The sequence below is a fragment of the Zalophus californianus genome, chromosome 15 (assembly GCF_009762305.2).
Source record: "Zalophus californianus isolate mZalCal1 chromosome 15, mZalCal1.pri.v2, whole genome shotgun sequence".
NCBI lineage: Eukaryota > Metazoa > Chordata > Mammalia > Carnivora > Otariidae > Zalophus > Zalophus californianus.
This window is the reverse complement of record NC_045609.1, coordinates 67,871,861-67,891,961: the sequence shown is the minus strand read 5'-3', so window position 1 is coordinate 67,891,961 and position 20,101 is coordinate 67,871,861.

The following is a 20,101-nucleotide window of genomic DNA, read 5'->3' as shown; positions in this document are numbered from 1 at the left end:
AGGTTGCTACCTGTGTTCTCCTTTAGGATTTTGATGGACTCCTGTCTCACGTTTAGGTCTTTCAACCATTTGGAGTCTATTTTTGTGTGTGGTGTAAGGAAATGGTCCAGTTTCATTCTTCTGCATGTGGCTGTCCAATTTTCCCAACACCATTTGTTGAAGAGACTGTCTTTTTTCCATTGGACATTCTTTCCTGCTTTGTCGAAGATGAGTTGACCATAGAGTTGAGGGTCCATTTCTGGGCTCTCGATTCTATTCCATTGATCTATGTGTCTGTTTTTGTGCCAGTACCATACTGTCTTGATGATGACAGCTTTGTTATAGAGCTGGAAGTCCGGAATTGTGATGCTGCCAGCTTTGCTTTTCTTTTTCAACATTCCTCTGGCTATTTGGGGTCTCTTCTGGTTCCATACAAATTTTAGGATTACTTGTTCCATTTCTTTGAAAAAAGTGGGTGGTATTTTGATGGGGATTGCATTGAATGTGTAGATTGCTCTAGGTAGCATTGACATCTTCACAATGTTTGTTCTTCCAATCCATGAGCATGGAACGTTTTTCCATTTCTTTGTGTCTTCTTCAATTTCTTTCATGAGTATTTTATAGTTTTCTGAGTACAGATCCTTTGCCTCTTTGGTTAGATTTATTCCTAGGTATCTTATGTTTTTGGGTGCAGTTGTAAATGGGATTGACTCCGTGATTTGTCTCTCTTCTGTCTTGTTGTTGGTGTATAGGAATGCCACTGATTTCTGTGCATTGATTTTATATCCTGCTACTTTACTGAATTCCTGTATGGGTTCTAGCAGTTTTGGGGTGGACTCTTTTGGGTTTTCCACATACAGTATCATATCATCTGCAAAGAGTGAGAGTTTGACTTCCTCTTTGCCGATTTGGATGCCTTTGATTTCTTTTTGTTGTCTGATTTGAAGCCATAAAAGTCTTAGAAGAGAGCACAGGCAGTAATATCTCTGACATTGAGCATAACAGTATTTTTCTAGGTATGTCTCCCCTCAGACAGGGGAGACAAAAACAAAAATAAACTATTGAAACTACATCAAAATAAAAAGCTTCTACACAGCAGCGGAAATATTCAACAAAACTAAAACATCTACTGAATAGGAGAAGGTATTTGTAAGTGATATATTTGATAAAGTGTCAGTATCCAAAATATATAAGGAGCTTATGCAACTCAATACCGAAACCCCCCACAAATAGTCTAATTAAAATCGGGCAGAAGACATGAGCAGACATTTCTCCAAAGAAGACATACAGATGGCCAATAGACACATGAAAAGATACTCAACGTCACTCATTGTCAGGGAAATGCAAATGAAAATCACAGTGAGATATCACCTCACACCTGTCAGAATGGTTAAAATGAAAACCTCAAGAAACAACAAATGTTGGTGAGGATGTGGGGAAAAATGAACTGGTGTGCACTATTGATGGGGATGTAAACTGGTATAGCCACTACTGAAGACATTATGGAGGTTCGCTCTGATCCAGTAATCACACTACTGGTTACTTACCCAAAGAATACAAAAACACTAATTCAAAGGGATACATGCACCCCTAAATTTTAGCAGCATGATATACAATAGCCATATTGTAGAAGCAGCCTAAGTTTCTATTGATAGATGAATGGATAAAGATGTGTGTGTGTGTGTGTGTGTGTGTGTGTGTGTGTGTGTGTGTGTGTGGAATATTATTCAGCTGTAAAAAAGAATGAAGTCTTTCTATTTGCAATGACATGGATGGATCTAGAGAGTATAATGCTAAGTGAAATAGAGAAAGACAAATACCATATGATTTCATTCAATGTGGAATTCAAGAAACAAGACAAAGAAAAAAAGAGATGAACCAAGAAACAGACTCTTAACTACAGAGAACAAAATGATGGTTCTAAAGGGGAGGTTGGGTGAAGGGATGGGTGAAATTGGTGAAGGGAATTAAGAGTACATTTAATATTATGCACACTGAATAATGTATAGAACTGTTGAATCACGATATTGTATACCTCACATGAGTGGGGGATAGGTTAAATAGGTGATAGGGGTTAAGGAGTGCACTTATATGTTGTTTTTTTTTTTTTTTTTAATTTTTTTATTGTTATGTTAATCACCATATATTACATTATTAGTTTTTGGTGCAGTGTTCCATGATTCATTGTTTGTTCATAACACCCAGTGCTCCATGCAGAACGTGCCCTCCTCAATGCCCATCACCCGGCTAACCCATCCCCCTACCCCCCTCCCCTCTAGAACCCTGTTTGTTTTTCAGAGTCCATCATCTCTCATGGTTCGTCTCCCCCTCTGACGTACTCCCCTTTTCTTCCTCTCCTGTTATCTTCTTCTTTTTCTTTTTTCTTAAAATATGTTGCATTATTTGTTTCAGAAGTACAGATCTGTGATTCAACAGTCTTGCACAATTCACAGCGCTCACCGTAGCACATACCCTCCCCAATATCTATCACCCAACCACCCCATCCCTCCCACCCCCAACCACTCCAGTAACACTCAGTTTCTTTCCTGAGATTAAGAATTCCTCATATCAGTGAGGTCATGTGATACATGTCTTTCTCTGATTGACTTATTTCACTCAGCATAACACCCTCCAGTTCCATCCACGTCGTTGCAAATGGCAAGATCTCATTCCTTTTGATGGCTGCATAATATTCCATTGTGTATATATACCACTTCTTCTTTATCCATTCATCTGTCGATGGGCATCTTGGCTCTTTCCACAGTTTGGCTATGGTGGACATTGCTGCTATAAACATTGGGATACACGTACCCCTTCGGGTCCCTACATTTGTATCTTTGTGGTAAATACCCAGTAGTGCAATTGCTGGATCGAACGGTAGCTCTAATTTCAACTGTTTGAGGAACCTCCATACTGTTTTCCAGAGGGGTTGCACCAGCTTGCATTCCCACCAACAGTGTAGGAGGGTTCCCCTTTCTCCACATCCCCGCCAACATCTGTCGTTCCCTGACTTGGTAATTTTAGCCATTCTGACGGGTGTGAGGTGGTATCTCATTGAGGTTTTGATTTGGATTTCCCTGATGCCAAGCGATGTTGAGCACTTTTTCATGTGCCTGTTGGCCATTTGGATGTCTTCTTTGGAGAAATGTCTGTTCATGTCTTCTGCCCATTTCTTGATTGGATTATTTGTTCTTTGGGTGTTGAGTTTGATAAGTTCTTTATAGATTTTGGATACTAGCCCTTTATCTGATATGTCATTTGCAAATATTTTCTCCCATTCTGTCGGTTGTCTTTTGGTTTTGTGGACTGTTTCTTTTGCTGTGCAGAAGCTTTTTATCTTGATGAAATCCCAATAGTTCATTTTTGCCCTGGCTTCCCGTGCCTTTGGCGATGTTTCTAGGAAGAAGTTGCTGCGGCTAAGGTCGAAAAGGTTGCTACCTGTGTTCTCCTTTAGGATTTGGATGGACTCCTGTCTCACGTTTAGGTCTTTCAACCATTTGGAGTCTATTTTTGTGTGTGGTGTAAGGAAATGGTCCAGTTTCATTCTTCTGCATGTGGCTGTCCAATTTTCCCAACACCATTTGTTGAAGAGACTGTCTTTTTGCCATTGGACATTCTTTCCTGCTTTGTCAAAAATAAGTTGACCATAGAGTTGAGGGTCCATTTCTGGGCTCTCAATTCTGTTCCATTGATCTATGTGTCTGTTTTTGTGCCAGTACCATACTGTCTTGATGATGACAGCTTTGTAATAGTGCACTTATATGTTGAACACTGGGTGTTGTATGGAAGTGTGGAATCACTATATTGTACAAATGAAACTAATATTACACTATATGATAACTGGAATAAAAGTAAAACCTTAAACACAATATTGTACACCTTAATCTTATATACACTGTTAACTATACTGGAATTAAATAAAATGAAAGAGTTTGGGGAATTTAGAACTGAGAAGTGTTTTTCTTTGTTTTTTTTTTTCTTTTCTCCTTTGTTATGTTTGCTGTATAAGCATACATGTCTTTTAAGAAATACAAAATAAAAGTAAAATTATATTTATTTAGCCTTGTTTGACTTAGAATTTGTTCAGATTGCATCCACCTTTAGCAAGTTAGGAAAAATTTTTAAGTCTCTCTTTTTTTTTAACCTGTGAAAGGGGTGAAAGGCCATATAAAAGTTACAGGATAATGTGCAGCGAAATTCTCAAGTACTGCACAAATGTGAGATATGTGGGGAATTTAAGACACAATAATTTAAACAAATATGGAAGGGGTAATGTGCCTTACTTTTTTTTTTTTTCCCCAGAAAAGCCTGTTTCGGCCAGTCTGGGAGTACTGTTTACAACCTAACAATAAATTATGCTAATATAAAAATTTCATAATAAGTTCACTAAACAAGATGCTCTCTGTGGAATATTTTCCTTTACCATTTAATCAGATTTTAGTTTTTGTGCCTTTTAAATATGCCTCATAATTTTTACTTTCCACAAAGTCAAAATGTTGGCCATTCGGTAAATGCAAATTCATGAGCCCTTCTTATTGCTTTCTACACCTTAGTTGGGAAATCTCAGATTTGCAAATCTGGGTTGAATTACAAGCTTCCATTGCTTTGTAGAGAGAATGTTCCTTTCTGTAAATCTTCTGAACTTCCTTTTTCTTGGGGATTTCTTAAAACAGAGTAAAACAAAGGTGGTGGTAAATGTGTCCTCACTTCTTGCTCATTATTAGTATGACTTTTTTACTGGACATCAGGTGCTGTCACATATTTTACAAATATCCGAGATCTTTACTTTACATATTCTTTGGTGGTTTCAGATTTTTTTTCTTGCATCATGTTCAGTGCACATCTCAGGAAAAATCAGTAACCATCACTCCCTTGATCTGCTTGCTGTGGTGCTGTTGGTATGCTTTGTGTAAGTAATGCTGAATTCCATCTTCCCAGGGTCTGTATCCAAACATGATTCACCCAGGGCTCACCCAACCCAACATTGTGCTACAAGTTGCATGGGATAGAATACAGATCATCTTTATTTCTTAGCTTTGTGAGCCATAATTGTTATAAAAGTATTTAAGGACTTAAAATCCAGAAGAGATGAGCTATGTGCATGTAATAATTAAGAAATAAGAGCAGGATCTGACTAAGGGATATGACATATGAATTAAAATATCAGTAGAGGCTAGAAATAGATCACTGAAGTGTATGATGCTTGGGGAAGGCTTCTTGGAGTAAGCCTTTTTGAGTGAGTAGGAATTAAGCAGGGTTAAATGTAGGAAGAGAGTTGTTCAGTTGGTTTTGAGGTATAGTCCTAAGGGAAAAAATTGTTGATCTTTTTGTCTGAGTGTTTGTAAGATGACACTTTTTTTTTTCTTTTTGGACTTTGCTTTTTTGAAAGGCACATTCAATTCAATGTAAGTGATGTGGGGCCTTCCCTTATATATAACTTTAGTAGGTACTTGTTGTATCTGTCAGTTTACTTTCTTTTGGTAAAAGATATTTCTTTTCTTCCAGAAGGCTTTCTTTCTATACACCTCCAGCTATTCATTTCATATATATACCTTCTAAATAGTTTTTTTTTTTTCATAAGATCCTACTATTTTGGTCATGTTTGATTGGTTGAAGGGTGAGTACCATGGCTATCCAGCCCTGCCTGGACCAAAAGTCTCTTGCCCAGGAAATTGATCTTGGAAATAGAACAGTAGACCAGTCTTCCTCTGGTACTGAAGCTGAAAGGTATAAATCTGGGGAGCTCTCAGCAGTCACGATTGATCATGTGGAGCAAGGTGCTCTGCAGTGAGAGAGAAGAATCAGGCTGACCCATAGAAATAAGCATAAGAAAGCATAAGAAAGACAGAAAGGAGCATCTTGCTGGATTTGATTTCCTGAGATCCAATCATTATCTTGCCCTTAGTTTTCATGAACTATCCCTGCATTCTTTAATAAGTTCCCTTCCTGTTTAAGAAATTTAAAGTGTTTTATTTTATTTTTTGTCTTTCAGTCAAAAAGCCTTTCTTTTATTTTAGCAAATTTGAAATTTGGTTAGAAATTGGATCCTGAGCCTCATGATGCCATTTTGCAAATTAGGAAAAGGCTCTCTTTCTAGACTGACTTAGCCCCATGGGTTCAAGAACAGTTGAGGGAAGTGGAGCTATATTTCAGGCCCTATTGCCCCCTCAGCTTTTACTTCTTATCCAGTAAAACTGCATAGGCATATGCGGGACCCCTGCAGAGACCCTGACTCCTCAGCCTTAGGTATAAACCAGTTTTGGTTTAGAACTCTCTGTGTACTAAACTCTGTTGTAGTTTTGTAATTATCCACAGCATCCTGGGGTAATCACTGAAATAACCTACTCTCCCCCTTTTAAGATTACCTACTTTTGAATCAAGCTTTTTGGTCCCCAGGAAATGTTTTTTGGTCACTTCTATTCATGATGGTCTTGAGCATGAGGGTCAATGGATAGGGGTGAAATTTGTTTACAGGAATAAAATAATATGAGGCAAGAAGGGCAAGTGGCTGGCTTACCTTCTGTCTTACGATTTGAACAGGAAAAAAAGTTGGTGACTCAATTGTAAATACTTTTTATAGTGACACTAAATATGGACCTGTTCCCAGTGCTGTATAGTAAAAGAAAATTAATCCCTAATGCAAACAGAATGTATAAAAAAAGTTATGCCTGGGCTTATCAGATCATGATTTAAACCCTTGTACATGGACTGCTCTCCAAACGGGTGATGCTTGCTCTTCCCCAAGGTTAGCTAGAGTCTTTGCAGATGCTTGACATAGCCAGAACATCCTACTGAAACAAGGATATGTTTTTCTCTGAGGTTTAGGAGGTTACGCAGGCCACAATGGAAAAGATGTGTAGTATAACCAATTTTCCCTATAAACTTTTCCATGAAGAAAAATATAATTTATGTTCTTGGTGCAAGAAAGGAAGAGAACGTTCTATCTATGGAAAAAGCAACCTGGTTGGGAAGTCTCATAAGAAGCTAAGATGGGGCAAATGGGCTCATGTTGAGCACTGCAATTTTCTAGCTTCAGATTTTTCTAAAGTTCTACTTTACAAATTTAAGGGTAAGGAAAAGAGTCTTAAGGGGAAGTAGGTGGCTTGTGATTTATGAAATCATTGAGTCATCTCTCCTGCCCTCAGTTTGTGTACAGTGTCTCTGCATCCCTACCACCATTCTAGGTTGTCATTGTCTCTTATCATGTGCATTACACAAGCTTTTGATGTTCCTCTCACTTCCCTGAATTCTATAAGCCAGAGTTATTTTTCTAAAGCATGTAATATGAGAGGCATTATATACCATGGTGGTTAGAAGTTTGGACCTGCAATATAGTGCTTAAAAAGCAAGCCATAAAACTATCAAAATCATCCTCAACTAACTTAGTTGCATGCATGCTAGAACAAAGTCCAACATATTTTAAAGGAATAAAAAAATCCAGCACTCAATAATGTAAAATTCACAATGTCTTCTGTCCAAGAAAACATTACCACTTTAGCAAAGAAATGGGAAAATATCCAAAATCAAGAAAACTAAGTCAATAGAAATATAACCAGAAATGAAAGATATAGAATCAGCAGACTAGGAACTTACAGTATCTATTTTAAATTCAGCAAATAGGTTCAAAGATGTAAAGGAAAACCTAAGCATAATGAACAGACACATAGGAAATTAAAATTGGAGAGGAAATGTATTATTATCTGTGTATGTCTGTCTAACCTCTTGTCTCTTCATCTGTTTCTGTCTCAAGCTGTGATTGTCTTGGCATTATTTTTTTATCATTTCTCTCCTATGGAAATCTCTCCATCCACCTGTCTTTATACATGGACACATTGCAACCAAATATAAAAAAATCTTTTGGACATTCAATATTATTAGAAGAAAACTGAGAATGATTTTGGGGGAAAATCCCATCCTTATGATAAGGGAAATTATCTTTAACTTAACTTGGTTGAATAATAATTCTCCAAATCTGCATTTCTTAAAGTCATTATCAATACAAGGCCTATATTATATATAATTAGAAAAAAAAAGTCTTGGAGTAGCACTGTCTGTGCCTCTCTGGTCTTACCATTGTGGTATAAGCTTTTTGGACTTCCACCTACTAACATCTGCATTTCTGCCTGATACTGTCTATGAAGGATGGGCATGGGACATCTAGGGAATTAAGCGTCCCCTCCATGCAGTAACCAATAAATGTGTTAGTGTATAAGTGTCCTTTTAGGAGGAACAGTGGGAACTTACTTGAAAAGTCACCATTTATCAGCCTCCTTCCCTTACTGGCCTTGTTTACCTTCCCCTCACTCACTCCCTGTTTTCTGGGATCAGCTCCCAAACAACAACGTTCACTAGCATTCTATTCTCAGGGTCTGTTTTCTGGGGGAACCCAAACTAAGACAGCACCTGAGTTGAGCCTGTGGCTTCTAAGATAGAAGAGTGTATAGAACCTGGAAGCAGAGAGGAGCTGCCTCTTACTGGGAGGTCACATTCTCTAGGTGGATGTGTGATGAGGGTTAAAGTTGCTTTGGAAATATCATAGGAAGATACCACACTGGAGACCAGCATGCCTTCTCTTATTACTTCAACACAGTAAGATTTTCTTGGGTTAGCACTGATGGCTTTATTTGTTTATTTGTTTGAGAACCTGATAAAATAGTTGGCTTAATTTGGGGGACTATTATATATCAAAAATTAAAACTTTGAACACTGGAATGATAACAAGAGCTGCTCCTACTCTGAGGAAGGGAACAGTACTGCCAGTTCCTGTCTCTTGCTCTTTCCAGGACATTTTGGCCACTGAGCAGAATGCAGGGAGCATTTCTCTCACTGTTTGAATAGTTATCCAGGTCTTCCTTTCTTCTCTCTTTCTCACCATACCCAAATTCCTCAGATGAGTATGGTTTGAAAATGAGGATCAAGTTAACTCATACTCTATGTATAATGGTTAGCAGTCACAGTGATTGCATTTGGATTCAGACTCTATGATTTATTTGCCACCTAATCAAGCTACTTAACCTCTCTAAGTCCCAGTTTACTCATGTGTCAAAAGGAAATAATATTAGAGAACATCTCATATACTTGTTATAAGAATTAAATAACAGAAGTAAACTATTTAGCAAGTGTATAGCATTTATTAAACATATGTTAAGGCTAACTACTAATATTTTCCCACTGTTGGTACCCTGTCACCACTCCCCAGGGCTTTGTTTCTTCTTTCTTACATCACTATCGATATTTATCTTCATTATTCACTTTTGCTACCAAGACCTGAGAGTTGGCAGGCTGTGTAATGAATAATTTTCTTTCATTTAGCTTAGATTGCTGACGTATTTCATTAACTTTTGCTCCAGTGCCTACAGACTGGGATTTCAGGCAAATTGTTTGTGGTCTGTGCTGGGATTTATTTTTTAGTTGGACATATTTCTTTCTAACCTGAAAACTTGAGGTAAAAATGAAGCAGGTGCTAAGAGAAATGAAAGTCTTAAAAGAGCCTGGAGGACCTTTATTTTACAAGAGTCTCCTCTCTCTTTCAAAGAATTTTGACTCAACTAAGAAGATTTACTTTTCTCTTGTCCCTAAAAAGAAATACATCTCCTGAAAGAGTGGAGATGACAGTAACTATATAATAGATGATGAACATACAGATTACACTTCAAAGGAGAGCCAACCACCAATGTGATAGGACACTTTGCTTTTGAAAATAAACAAAGAGAGGCCCCTGCTGTATTTGGATGTGTAGATTGCCTGAGGTGCTAAAATGCTACTTAACAAAGATACAGGATAGATTCAAGCTTCTCCACCAAATCTACTTTTAAAAAATATATTCAAGTTGCTGAACAATTTGAGTTACTTTTAGGAAAGTTTGATTCAATAGTACATTATCCTATTTAATGTTAGTTTGGTGCTTGCAAAATGTTGCAGCTAAAGATGAAACTATGTCTATTGGAGGGAACAGCATTCAGTAGATTAATGAATTGAGGAAGATAAAAATTTATTAATGAATTAGATTCTGCTTTGACTTCTATTGTGAAAGGTAATTAGTTTATCTTTGTTTTGGTTTAATTATAGAAACATAACCTAAGTAGACTCCTGCTGTGAAATGATAAAATGTATGAAATTAAAGGACAAATGGGGGAAATCAACATTTTAGATTTAATACGTACACTAAAGATTTAATTAATGCAGAACATGTCACTGATATCAGATAGCTCGCATTGACCGATTATACTGTGACTAATATTTCAGCTCATATTTTTCTCTACTCCAGACTTGAGAGAATCATGGGATTCTTTCTAAATCTTGTGACATATTTTTGATGCATTTGTCACTAGTCTTTGTGTTTGAGGATGATGCTATTGAGGGTATGTGAGTATGCAGGTGGGTGTTCACATGTTCTTTCCACATTGCTGTCATGTGACTAACCTTTTTTGTGGTCAGAGGTTTTTTTGATTTTTGTTTTTCAATTTTTTTTGAGGGGGTCTATGGTTATAGCTGACATTGATGCTTGGACTCATGATTGGCACATATGATTGTTCAGACTCAATAGCTTTAGACATCTTATTTTCATATAACTATGACCCACTCATTGCTGTGCATTCCCACACCTACCTTCTCTCATGCCTGCATGCCTGTATTTGACTGCTGACCATAATGCAGCTATTTGTATTTAAATGCAATGTGAAAAGAAAATAAGGTCCATATCGTGGTGACTTATGTCACTCAACAAATGTTTCCCTTTCACTGCATGGAAGAAAGCAAAAATCAAACTGTAGCCTGCATTTCAAGAGGATGCATTATGTAGATGACAACTCTTTATGTAATAAAGTTGAGTATCAAGAATAAATAAATAGATAAGTTTCATGGTCTCATGAACTACATCTTCATATCCTTTATCCCTTTTGGGTTTGCTCATTGGCAACACAACATTCCTTACAGGACATATTACAAGTCGACAAGACACAGGGGGATCTAGCAGGTGAGACTTGTCTAATTTGGAGAAATCTTCTACCTTAGGTTGAAATTTTATCACACACCATTTGGTGGTGACATACCTACCTAAGTGCTATTGATGCTTTATAGGCTTTTTGGGAAATCTAGATGGTAGTTGACAGCACTCAGATGTGGCTAAGGACTAGGAATCTGGCTCCCATTTTCTCTATTCCCACAAAGTTTGTGTTATGAGCCTTGTTCCATCATTCCTTTTGGAAGGCTGGTCTTCCATGACTCTATATTTGTTTCCTGACAAGATCTCTATATATTGGCATGTCTCCTTGTGTCCCTGCTAGCACCTTAGCCCAGGAAAGGTTCAGTGCAGGCAGGAGACCAGGATAAGACATTTGATTAAGGCAACTAAATTTTCATATTGGATGTGATGGTGATCATGAGCATGTATCAGATTGGACACAGATCCTCTGTGTGGTGTTCTTGGCATCTGTGGTGCCCTTTTGTCTTGATCTGTTTGGGCTGCTTAACAAAATACCATAGACTGATGGCTTAAACAAGAGAAATTAATTTCCCATAGTTCTGGAGGCTGGGAACTCCAAAATCAAGGTGCCAACAAGGTAAGTTTCCTCCTGGGGCCTATTCTCTTGGCTTGTAGGTGGCTGCCATCTCACTGCATGCTAATATGGCTTTGTTTTGTGCACATGTGAGTAGAGGGAGAGCAAACTTTATGTCTCTCCTTCTAAGGGCACCAATCTCCTCATGAAGCCCTACCTTTATGACCTCATCTAACACTAATTAACTCCCAAAGCCTCCATCTTCAAATATGATCACATTTTGGGTCAGCGCTTCTACATACAAATTTTGGGAGGACATTACCATTCAGTCTGTAGCACCATTGTTTGCTAAGGAAGTCTTTATGGGCAACTTCAAGGGCTTAAGAGCTAGGCTCTGCCTGGGACTAGGTGGCTTAGGTATGGTGGAGATAGAGGAGGAACCGGAGGGGGATTTGGATTATTAAAGAAGTGACTCATGTAGCATGAAAACAGCCATCCTAGATTTATTACACCCTCCTGAAAAACCCCGTTAGTATGAAATACAGAATTCAAGAGAAAATCAGATTCCAATTAAAGAAGGAAAATAACTCATTCTGCCTCCAAAGAACAGTTAAGTGTGAACACTTAACTACCTGATGGTTGAGGGAGAGGCTAGTGAAAAGTTTAATTGCTTCATTTGTCACTCTTGTACTTTGCCTTTCCCTGTTCTCTGTCTGAGTCCTTCTCCTCCTCTTAAGTTATCTTTCCATGACCATTCCTCATTTCCCCTTACCTGACAGTGTCTTCATATTTCTCCTTCTTGATTTGAATTATGTGTCAGTGCTTTCTAGGAAGCAATGGCTGATTTGGGTTCTACAAGGAGACTCCACTCAGAACTAGTATTTCTACCTGCTGCTGCATGTTCAGATGAAGGTGTGGCAGGCTCCTTTGACTCATTATGTCCCTCTGAACTCTTCTTTCTCAAAATTGCTTCTTTCATATTGGTCCTCTCTTTCTCTTTGGTCATCTATGGGAGAGATTTTCTTTCCATTTTCCCTCTCTTTTTCAACTCCTCCAGCTAATTGCTCATGAAATCATATCAATTTTAGACTCTCATAACCCTCTTTCCCCTTGTCAGACAACTAGATCCTCCATCTACTGCTTAATCCATCCCTCCCTTATTTTTTTTGTCAGAATTAATATAATACCTAGCTAGCTATTCTCCCTTTCTCCAGCCTTGACAATTTCAAATCTACCTTCCACGATTTTAGTGTGGTTTTCCTAAAATGCACATATAATTGTGCCTCTTTGCTAAAAAAAATCCTTCAGTAGTTCTTTGACTCTCATGGGATTAAGCTCAGACTCCCTAGGTTGGCATACATGGGTCTCTTTATGATCCTGCCAGTCTGCTTTCTGGCTTCAGATTCTATCACTTTACTTTTATCATCTTTACTTTTGCCATATTGAGCCACTCATATTTTCCCAAAGTGTCATGTTTTGCCAGACTCTGCCTTTGCATGTGTTGTTCCCTTTGCCTGGAATGCTTCTTTCTCAATTCTTTATCTAATAAACTCATTTTGAGACTTCAAGATCAGGGTCAAACATCACCTCCCTTTGGAACTGTTTCTCCCTGACTATTCTCTCTTCCTTTTTTCCTCACTCCACTCAAGATAAGTTAACTACACTTCCTTTATGCATTACTTTTTACTCTATATTATAGTATTGTTTAATCTGAATTTTTTTTGACATTTCTGCAGGACTCTGAGATCTTCATTTTTTGCCCTTTTTTTCTTGGGGACTAGCTCAGTGCTTGGTACATAGTTGGTGATAAAGTATGTTGATTGAGTGAATGAATAAATGAATTCATGAGTAAAATGAAAAATCTTTGAATAAACTGCTGATTTGTCAAAGATTTCTTGTTTTTATTTATTATATTTACATATTTATTGAACAACTGATTTCTCCGTGAACTTGATGATCTTTATCACCTAAAGGTTTAGAAGTGTCTGGAATTACTTTTCTCTCTGAGGCACAATGGACATTAAAAACTAAGTACATCCTTATAGGAGAAAAAAACAAACAAGGAGTCTAACACTGGTTTTAGTATTTTTCCATTGGAAATCATGGCTTCATGTATCACTGTCCTATCAGAAAAATGTGTTTCTAGATTTGAAAGGATGGAAGCGTAACTGTATAGCTAAGAATCAACCACGTCTGAAATTCCCTCTCCTCTACTAGTACATTTTTCCCCTCACTGTGAAAACAACTTTATTGTTGTTTTTATTTGTATAATTAGCTTATGCTCTTTGGAATAATCTGAATAATGCACAGAAGTGTATAAAAAAAATCCCAAAAACTCACTTAAAATCCTTCCATCCTGAGATGATTCCAATAGCCATTTGTTGACATTTTTACATCCTCTTTAGATACAAATCCATACACATATATTGTTTGACAGAGATGAGATTATTTCAAATATGATATATTTGGGGATATCTTTTTTTTTTTTAAAGATTCACTTATTTGACAGACAGTGAGAGAGGGAACACAAGCAGGGGGAGCTGGAGAGGGAGAAGCAGGCTCCCTGCTGAGCAGGGAGCCCAGTGTGTGGGGCTCGATCCCTGGACCCTGAGATCATGAGCTGAGCTGAAGGCAGATACTTAATGACTGAGCCACCCAGGCGCCCCTTGGGGATATCTTTTTAAAAATTCAGTCTTCTTCTGTTATTTTACTTCACTGCTTCTCTTCTGCATGCCCTTTCATTTGCATCAACCCTTCTTTCCATTCCAGAAAATCCATGATAACTACCTTGTGGATGAGGTCCTGGTAGAGGACAGGCAGGCAGGCAGGCAGGAATGAATGAATGAATGAATGAATTTTTTTAATGAAAAAATATTCTAGAAATTTCTCCTAGTCTCTTGTTATAGATCTAATTTATTATTTTATTGCTTATTTCTAAGGGATTCGTTGTGTTTTTATTTATTTAGACTTTGCGATTTCAATTGGCCACTTGGACCAAGTCTGCTTTGAATATCATTGGGTAGGTGACCATGATGTTCCATAAACCATTGCTTCAGTCTTTTTCAGATAAATTCCAAGGAGAGGTACTGATGTGTGAAAGAGTGTGTGGATTTTCTCTTATAAAAGAGCAAAGTTGATCTGTTAAATGAGATGCTTTGAGGCTATGCAAATATCTGATTTCTTCTGAAACTTTTGCCCACTAATTTTAGCATTCATCAGTGGATCTCACGTATAGTAATTATTACTATGCTATTCTAATAGTGTTTTTATAGTTCCTTCATCCCTTCTACATTTATTAATTAAAATTCTTCTATAAGGAGGAGATACCACTTCTTACCTATTTATTTACTTATTCCATAATTTGTTTATATCAGTATATCCTCATGGAAATTTATTTTCTTTTTTGGATTATAATCCTGTAGTAACATTATTTTCTTGTACAAATTATTACAGTTTTGGCCATTGGGAACTCCGTTCATATCCTTTGCTGGAAGAACTTCTTTAGATAATTCTTGAAGAGTAGATCTGCTGGAAATAAATTCCCAGTCTTTGCTTGTCTGAGAACATCTTTATTTTTCCTCACTTTGGAAAGGCACTTTTAACACTCACTTCTCTCACACCCCATTCTTTCCCTTTTCCCTGGCAACTACTAATCTGTTCTCCATTTCTATAATGTTGTTATTTCAAGAATGTTCTGTAAGTGGAATCAGATAGTAAGTAATCCTTTGGGATTACTTTATTCACTTGCTAAAATTCTCTGGAAATTGATCCAGGTTGTTGTATATGCCAAGAGTTTGTTCTTTCTCCTTCTCTTTCTTTTCTTTTCTTTTCTTTTTTTTTTGATGTAGTGTTCCATGATTCATTATTGTGTATAACACCCAGTGCTCCATGCAGAACGTGCCCTCTTTAATACCCATCATCAGGTTAACTCATCCTTCCACCCCCCTCCTCTCTAGGACCCTCAGTTTGTTTTTCAGAGTCCATCATCTCTCATGGTTCGTCTCCCCCTCCGATTTTCCCCCCTTCATTCTTCCCCTCTTGCTATCTTTTTTTTTTTTTAACATATAATGTATTATTTGTTTCAGAGGTACAGATCTGTGATTCAACAGTCTTGCACAATTCACAGCACTCACCATAGCACATACCCTCCCCAGTGTCTATCACCCAGCCACGCCATCCCTCCCACCCCCCACCACTCCAGCAGCCCTCAGTTTGTTTCCTGAGATTAAGAATTCCTCCTATCAGTGAGGTCATATGATACATGTCTTTCTCTGATTGACTTATTTCACTCAGCATAACACCCTCCAGTTCCATCCACATCGTTGCAAATGGCAAGAGTTCATTCCTTTTGATGGCTGCTTATATTCCATTGTGTGTGTGTATATATATATATATATATATATATATATACACCACACCTTCTTTATCCATTCATCTGTTGATGGACATCTTGGCTCTTTCCACAGTTTGGCTATTGTGGACAATGCTGCTATAAACATTGGGTGCACGTACCCCTTCGGATCCTTACATTTGTATCTTTGGGGTAAATACCCGGTAGTGCAATTGCTGGATCGTATGGTAGCTCTATTTTCAGCTTTTTGAGGAACTCCATACTGTTTTCCAGAGTGGCTGCACCAGCTTGCATTCCCACCAACAGTGTAGGAGGGTTCCCCTTTCTCCGCATCCCCGCCAACATCTGTCGTTTCCTGACTTGTTAATTTTAGCCATTCTGACTGGTGTGAGGTGGTATCTCATTGAGGTTTTGATTTGGATTTCCCTGATGCCGAGTGATGTTGAGCACTTTTTCACGTGTCTGTTGGCCATTTGGATGTCTTCTTTGGAAAAATGTCTGTTCATGTCTTCTGCCCATTTCTTGATTGGATCATTTGTTCTTCAGGTGTTGAGTTTGATAAGTTCTTTATAGATTTTTGGATACTAGCCCTTTATCTGATATGTCATTTACAAATATCTTCTCCAATTCTGTCGGTTGTCTTTTGGTTTTGTGGACTGTTTCTTTTGCTGTGCAAAAGCTTTTTATCTTGATGAAATCCCAATAGTTCATTTTTGCCCTTGCTTCCCTTGCCTTTGGTGATGTTTCTAGGAAGAAGTTGCTGCGGCTGAGGTCGAAGAAGTTGCTGCCTGTGTTCTCCTTTTGGATGTTGATGGACTCCTGTCTCACACTGAGGTCTTTCAACCATTTTGAATCGATTTTTGTGTGTGCTGTAAGGAAATGGTCCAGTTTCATTCTTCTGCATGTGGCTGTCCAATTTTCCCAACATCATTTGTTGAAGAGACTTTTATCCATTGGACATTCTTTCCTGCTTTGTCGAAGATTACTTGACCATAGAGTTGAGGGTCCATTTCTGGGCTCTCTATTCTGTTCCATTGATCTATGTGTCTGTTTTTGTGCCAGTGCCATATTGTCTTGATGATGACAGATTTGTAATAGAGCTTGAAGTCTGGAATTGTGATGCCACCAGCTTTGCTTTTCTTTTTCAACATTCCTCTGGCTATTTGGGGTCTTCTCTGGTTCCATACAAATTTTAGGAGTATTTGTTCCATTTCTTTGAAAAAAGTGGATGGTATTTTGATGGGGATTGCTTTGAATGTGTAGATTGCTCTAGGTAGCATTGACATCTTCACAATATTTGTTCTTCCAATCCATGAGCATGGAACATTTTTTCCATTTCTTTGTGTCTTCCTCTATTTCTTTCATGAGTATTTTATAGTTTTCTGAGTACAGATCCTTTGCCTCTTGGTTAGATTTATTCCTAGGTATCTTATAGTTTTGGGTGCAATTGTAAATGGGATTGACTCCTTAATTCCTCTTTCTTCTGTCTTATTATTGGTGTATAGGAATGCCACTGATTTCTGTGCATTGATTTTATATCCTGCCACTTTACTGAATTCCTGTATGAGTTCTAGCAGTTTTGGGGTGGAGCCTTTTGGGTTTTCCACATAACGTATCATATCATCTGCAAAAAGTGACAGTTTTCTTTTCCTTTCCTATCCTTTCCTTTCGTTTCCTTTCCTTTCCTTTCCGTTCTGTTCCTTTTCCTCTCTTTTCTTCTCTCTCTCTCTCTTTTCCTTTGCTGAGCAGTATTTCGTGGTATGGATGTATCTTAGATTGTTTACCTGTTAAAGTACATCTGGGTTGTTTAAGATTTTGGCTTTGTGTATAGATTTTTTTTATGTGAATATATCTTCTTCATTTCTCTGGATAAATGACTAGAAATTGCAGTTGCTGTGATATGTGACATAAGAAACTGTCAAACTGTTTTCCAGAGTGATTGTACCATTTTATATTTCCATCAACACTGTATGAGTGATCCATTTATTCTGCATCTACCAGTATTTGGTGGTGTTACTATTTTTGTTTTAAGCCATTCTGATGGATGTGTAGTAATATATCATTGTGATTTGAGTTTTTATTTTCAAATGGCTCATAATGTTAAAAATCTTTCCATGTGCTTATTTTCTATCTGTATATCTTCTTCAGTAAAATGTCTTTTCTATCTTTTGCAGGTTTCCTAATTGGATTGTTTTATTACTAGAGTGTTTTGTGAGATTTTAATATTTGCTAGATACTAGTTTTTGATTGGATGTGTGGTTTGCATATATATTCTCCTAGTCTGTAGCTTATCTTTTCATCCTTTTAACAGGATCTTTCACCTTGCAAAAGTATTTAATTGTGACAAATTCCAATTTGTCAATTTTTCCTTTTGTGAATTGTGTTTTTGGTGTCAAGTCTGTAATTTTATTTTCTCTGAAGTTCCCTATCTCTTCTGACTTCTTTTGAATTATTTGGGTATATTTTAGAATTCCATTTTAATTTAGCTATTGGTTTTTTAACTATACTTTTTGTGTTTTTAGTGGTTCTGTAGGGATAAAACTGCTGCCATGTCCTTTATTTTAATAGTCTACTTAGAATTGATATTTTAATACTGCTCATAAACTGTAAAAAACATTTCTATTTCAACTTAATACATTCTTTGTCATCTTTCATTTTATAGTTGTCAAAGGTATTACATCTACATAGAGAAAAAACCCATAAGAAAATATTATAATTTTGCATTAAACATTCTTATGCATTTTAAATAAAGAGGAAAAATAATCTTATATTAACATAGATATTTTTCATTTTAAATGTTCTTCATTTCTTATGGAAGGTCTGATTTCACTCTAGTATTTCTTCAGCTTGAAGAAATTCTTTTAGCACTTTGCATAGTGCAGGTTTACTGCCAACAAATTTGCTTAGTTTCATTCACCTGAAACAATCTTTATTTTGCCTTCAGTCTTTGAAGACTATTTTTACTGCACATAGAATTCTAAGTTGATCTCTTATTTTATTTTATTTTCATTCAGTACATTAAAGATGTGCTTCTAGTGTCCTCTGGTTTCTCTGATTTTTGATTTGCTCTTCTCCTTATATCATGTCTTTTATTTTTGACTGGCTTCAGGATTTTCTCATTATTTTTGATTATCGACAGTTTGAATATGATTTTCCTAGATGTGGTTTTCTTCATATACATTCCATTTGGAATTCTCTGAGCTTGCTGAATCTGTAAATTTATGTATTTCATCAAACGTGGGTAGTTTGCTACCATTATTTTTTTAAAGTATTCCTTCTATCTATTTCTACTTTCTTTCCTTCAGCAATTTCAATAACAGATATATTAAGAACTTTTGATATTGTCTAACACTTCTCTGAGTCTCTGTTGATTTTTAAAACATTTTTTTCTTCAGATTAGATATTTTCTATTAATGTATTTTCAAGTTCACTGACTGTTTCCTAATACCTTCAAGGTATCTTTATTTCAAAGATTGTACTTTTTACTTCCAATACTACATTTGTTCCTTTTTAATATTTTCTGTTTCCATGTTGAGACCGCCTTGTTTTTCATTCATTATGAGAATATTTTGTTTTACCCCCTTGACCAAGCTTGTAAGAGCTATTTTAAAAGTGTAAGAGCTATTTTTTTTTAATTTTTTTATTGTTATGTTAATCACCATATATTACATCATTAGTTTTTGGTGCAGTGTTCCATGATTCATTGTTTGTTCATAACACCCAGTGCTCCATGCAGAACGTGCCCTCCTCAATACCCATCACCAGGCTAACCCATCCCCCTACCCCCCTCCCCTCTAGAACCCTCAGTTTGTTTTTCAGAGTCCATCATCTCTCATGGTTCGTCTCCCCCTCTCACATACTCTCCTTTTCTTCCTCTTCTGTTATCTTCTTCTTTTTCTTTTTTGTAAGAGCTATTTTAAAAGTTATTCCATCTACTACGGTATCTTGGATTGGATTTTTTTTTTTTTCCTAGGCAAAGAACTTTATTAACCTTGTTTCAAACTTTATTCCCAGGCTTCTTCAGCTTAATTAGCTGCAAAGAATGAATTGTGTATAAGCAAAAACTGAAAAGAGCTACAGTGTCCAAGGGGCTTGGGCTTAAAAATATTAGAGATCTAGATTTTATCAGCTCCATGAACAAAATTTTAAAAAGCAGTCATAATATAAAATAGCAGCTCCCAGTAACTTCTTCAAGTTTTATCTTCTTCAGAAGTTGACTCAGTTCAGTTTGCTTCATTCTTGGAAGCTTCATCAAAATTCTCCACAAGATCTT